Here is a 5,654-nt window from a genome sequence, read left to right on the forward strand (position 1 = left end):
TTAAGTTCATCACCTGGGATATATGGAATCCCGTCTCAAAAGACAAAGCAAATAAAATTATAAAGAATAAAAATAAAGGGTACGTAACGTTTAAAAGCAAAGACAAAGCAACCAATGCGATCAAACAGTGTTTCTGATACAGCCTGTATATTTTAAATAGCCTTAGGCAGCATGATAGCTTTCTTATTGATAATCCAAGTTATTACTTACTGTGCTGTCTGGGCTGCTCTTAGCTCTAATGACAAGCCCACATGATGTTTTTATATATCCATATCTTCTTCTTTCTTCTTCTTCTTCTTCTTCTTCTTCTTCTTCTTCTTCTTCTTCTTCTTCTTCTTCTTCTTCTTCTTCTTCTTCTTCTTCCTCTTCTTCTTCTTTTCCTCCCTCCCTCTTCCTTCTCCTCCTCGTCCTCCTCCTCCTTCATCTTCCATTGAAGCTTCTATCTCCTCCCCTCATGGTCTTTTTTTCTACAAGTATGTGAAACCTAAACTCTATCTATTTCTCTTCCGCCCAGCTGTTGGCTGTTGGCATCTTTATTCACCAATCAGAATCGACTTGGGAACCCAGGGGCAGATTCCAGGTCTTGTGGGGGGCCACACATTTAACATTATAACAGACAGTAAAAGACAAAACCTCAAAGGTGAGTCATGATGAACCCCACATTTTAAAGGGACCATCCCATCCTCTTGCAGGAAAATACAGATTTACCCTTCCATTTCTCACATGAACTCACCCACCCATGGACACACACATACAGATGTCAGTCACCCCTCACCAAGAAGCCTTTGAGAAGGAAAACAAGTAACATTTTTCTGTCTACAGCAGCCTCACCTAGAAACAAACAAGGCCATGGCATCTTTGGGTGGAGCCATCAGAGTATTTTAAGTAACTGGAAGTCTCCGGGAAATCCCGAATGCTTAAAGACAGGGAATGGGTCACCCAAAATAAATTCTCCAGGAGAACACATGAAGACTCCCTTGAGTGTTCATCTAACATGAATGTGTACAGTGAGGGACTGTGGAAGAGACTCTACAGAGTTTTATATATAGAAGAAGAAGCTGGAGAGTCCCTAGCTAAGCTGCACATAAGAGACATCTTTAGTTCACATCCACCAGAGGTGACCCCCAACACCACACTTTTCAGCACACAGCCATATGGTCTCTGCATTAAAGGCTTTGCTGAGGCTGCTCCATCACAGACTGAAATAATTCTCAAAGGACTGAAGCTAAACCATAAATAATTTTCTTGCTTAAAAAAAAAAAATCAAGCCCAGAACACTTTATTGGGTGGTAACCTGCTCAGACATTCAACAATTTCAAATTTACAATACACAGCAAAAAAGTACCAGATATGCCAAGAGACAAATATGACTCATGCCCAGAAGAAATTACATTTTCTATTTATATTTTTGATAGATTAGGGGAATCAAAAACTCATTTTGTGTACCTTCTCAATGCCATGGTCCCAAGACACATTCTTTGTATTAAGCTCTACTTTTGCCAGGAGGATAATAAATCACATATATGAATGCGTCCAGCACAAGCCAAGAAGTCGTGCTCTTACCATCTCTCTTAATAAATGTAAATTTGGGTTGTCCACAGCTTTCTAAACCTGGACAGACTCACACAAAACCCTTTAGAGAGCTTTAGTCATTGTGGTTCCATTCGACAGACATATTTTGCCTTTAAGAGCTTTCTGTTTGAGAGCTGGAGAAATGGCTCAGTGGCTAAAGTGTTAAGCAGAAGAACCTAAGTATGTATTATAGAACCCAAAGGGTCTACAATGGTGATGTGGGAGGCTGAGGCAAGAGAATCCTTAGGAGCTCCAGGACCACCCAGCTGCCATACATAATGGTGAATAAGACCTTGTCTCCCCCAAGGTAAGAGACAAGAAAAGACTCCAAGGATATTCTCTGATTTCTACAGGCAGATGTTCAGGCATGTGGGTGCACACATATACACAATCACACATAATCATATTCACACACACACTCACATATTCATACTCTCTCAGGCACACACACACTCATTCTCTCACACATACACACACTCATTCTCACACTCACATATACACATACACTCAGACACACACGCTCAGACTGTCTGTCTGTCTGTCTGTCTGTCTGTCTGTCTGTCTCTCTCTCTCTCTCTCTCTCTCTCTCTCTCTCTCTCTCACACACACACACACACACACANTGTCTGTCTGTCTGTCTGTCTCTCTCTCTCTCTCTCTCTCTCTCTCTCTCTCTCTCTCACACACACACACACACACACACACACACACACACACAAGAACTCATTATCTGTGTTCAATGTGAGCAGTTGTTTGGCATTCAAAATGTTGAATTCTCCAGTATGGCACTGGGTAGTGTAGTATCCAGCAACATCCATCATCTTCGTCGTATCAAAGAGCTTGTCCAAGATGTCCTCAACAAACATCAGGGTAGTCATTTTACATGTGAGCCTAGGAAACCCCTGAACACTAATCATTACCTTCTCCACAGAAGAGGGTCTATGGACATCAGGAAGCTATTTTATAACTCCAGCGAGGCCAGTCATCTCTCCTGTCCTGCTCTGAGGCCACATGCTGGTACTTGGCTGTGGTGCTGAACTTCACATTGTTAGATAAAGGCTAATTCCTAAAAGGACGGATCCGTTAGCTGCATCATGGGAAATGTATCAATAGCTGTACTTTTTCTTCTTCTGGAAAAAAAAAATCTTTAACACATCCTGCAAATGAGCATGGGTTTTAGGCTGTGTAGAACACAGCTCTGGGAACATAAAGTTTTTTTTGGTCTGCTCTTAGACCTCCTTACACACTCTCTTAGAACATTCTGCATGATTCCAAGTGCTAAATTCTACAGGGAAACTTAATTTGATTGTGCTGGTGATGGACAGACGGAAAACAGGCAATATGATTCACCCTAACACTAACACTCCCCAGTCTGCAGATATACATCAATGTGTGATATACTCTCCAAAGAGAAAGTCGCCCCAATTTCTCAAGCCAGATGCATGGGCTCTCTAAGGAGTAATTAGTACCAAACTTTCCAGACTCTGGGACCTCTGTGGAATTCTGACATTTACTACATTTTGTCAGGAGTTCAGCAAAGCGAGGTTCACTGATCAAGGCTAAATGAATTATAGAGTCAAAAGGAGCTGTAAGACTAAAAAGAGAAGGGTGGTTTGTATAAGGCAGTATATGATTTTATTTGAATTGTTCCCCCGTTTAATATGTAATTATAGTTTATTACCTTCATGCATAACTCAGCCAGAAAAGTGGCTTGCCTGAGGATTTCTCTTCTCTGAGATCTTGGCAGTTCTGCTTTATATAAGAGGGTTCTTGGTTGCTAGATTTCAAGCTACAATCTGCATAGAGAGGGAACATTTTCTCTGAAACGACTAAGAAGACAAGATGAAATCAAAGAAGAACCACTTCCCCCTGCTACCGCCCGGGGCTCCTCACTTACTTCTGTGAAATATGCATCAGCCCTAATGAAAACGTAGGGTCCTTGGGAAGGAAAATCAAAATTCAAGTGCAGGCAGAGCTGTCAGCTGCTTGGCCCAAGAGCCCTGTAATATTAACCTCCATGCATGTGTAAACTGCACCTCCAGCCCTGAGATTACTGAGTAAGTGTCCTGCCACATCAGCCCGGGAGAGGCTAAGAACTGCTTTGCATTCAGAGCTGCTTCTCAATTATCTTAGCACAGGTGGGGTTGGAAATGGTCAGTCCAGCAAGTGTATTAAAGCCATGCAATATTTAGGATATTCCAAAATTAGGAACATGCATTACATGTGACTGGATTGTCAAATAAAATGTAATATAAAAAGAGGCTTGAGAAATCAGCATGGAAATAAATAAAAAGAACCACAAAAGGGAGGTTCTTGTACAGATTAAATCCACTGCACTGGCCTGGTCACCCAGCTGTGCTTATTAGAAGACCTAGCACAAGATCTTTATCAAATGCTTCTGATCATAGAATTCTAATGACATCACCCTGGAGGAAAGGCAGGGCATATTCTCCTGCTAAATTTGCATCGAAAATCAGCCTTCCAAGCAAGTTCTGGGGTCCACAGTACAGCAAAGAAAGGAGTACTGTTCAACTCTACTGAGGACCTGACAATGGCTAAGATACCAGATATGAAGAATTTCCCTGCACACGTGTACACTCAGATCATTAATCATGTAAGGCGGTGAATGTGCCAATTAGCATGATTTTAGCAAGGATTTTACAATATATATATCAAGTTCTTTTCTTGTGTAAGTCAAATGGTATTTTGAGCTGTTGATTTTTATCTCAAAACAATGGTGAGAAAAGCAAAGGATGCTTTTCCATTCGCCAGGAAGGAGATTCTGCCTTCCCATTTAACATGAAAAATGAAATCTTATTAAAGCTCAGTGCTCTTAAATTAAAATTTAATTTACACGAGCTTTTGACAAAGACATACCTAATTACCCAATGATAGAATCTGTCTGTGGGTCGTCTGTATAAGTGACCACATCCCTCTAAAATCCAAAGAAAACTTGCTGGATCACAATCTCACTGAAACAATGTCTGTACAGGTCCCCCCTCTCCCCTCTCCTCATATTTATCACCCAAAATATATTATAGATCTAGAACAATTTATAGCTAAAAGCATAAGCACTCGATTTTAAGGACAAGCTTCCACCAGAGCATAGCAATTCCATTTAGATTTCTATGACCTTGGTCTTCCTGTCCACTCTGAACTCGCTCAGGAGGTTCGTACATATCCGCAGTCCCGCCGTTGACCATCCCAGGTATCTATCGGGGCAGCACTGGAACCCTGCAGGGGGCATCATTGTGCACTGCGAGTACACGAGGGGGGTTTCCCTAGATGTGCTGAAGAAGAGGGAGAGGTTACATCTGAATATACAGAACTCAGAACTGGGGTTCTATAAAACCCAAGATACTGGGCACAAGAGAGGAGACTTGAGACCACAGGCATCCAGGTGAAAATGGTGGTTGGGATATACTCACTCTCCTTCTAAAACTCTGTGGAATGTATTTAAATGGGAAATAGAAGGATTAGCCAAGCAAAAAGATCTTGGCAGGAGGGGCTCAAGAGAGAGCTCAGTGTAAGAACACCAACGTGCTCCCTGCAGACTCAGGCTCAGTTCTCAGTAGCACCCCCCACGTCACGTGGTTCATAACTGCCTGCAATTTCAGCCTTCAGGGAGTTAAAGCCCTCCTCTGGTGTCCTTAGGCACATGTTAGCATGCACACAAACTGCACACACACACATGCACACACACACACACACACACACACAGGATACACATATACATATCAGTAAATATTAAAATAAAATGAGCTTGATAGGGTTTGATGAACTCAGAATACTTTTAAAAGATGGGCCAGGTCAGAGTCTTGTTTGGACATGAACCTTTCTGTCCCTATCCACAGCTTTTCTCTCTCTTCATTCTTGACTCCCAGCAGACACAGAACCTCTCACAGTTTCTGCCCTGCTCACTCTTGGAAGCTGTATGTTCCTTAAAGAAACTAAGAAAAAAAGAATAAACTGCTCACTGATCATGTAGATTTCTACTAAAGAAGATGGAGAGAGGGAGGGGAATGAAGGATGGAATAAAGGAAGGAAGAAGGAAGGAAGGAAGGAAGGAAGGAAGGAAGGAA

The sequence above is a fragment of the Mus pahari genome, chromosome 21 (genome assembly GCF_900095145.1).
Source record: "Mus pahari chromosome 21, PAHARI_EIJ_v1.1, whole genome shotgun sequence".
In the NCBI taxonomy this organism is placed as follows: domain Eukaryota; kingdom Metazoa; phylum Chordata; class Mammalia; order Rodentia; family Muridae; genus Mus; species Mus pahari.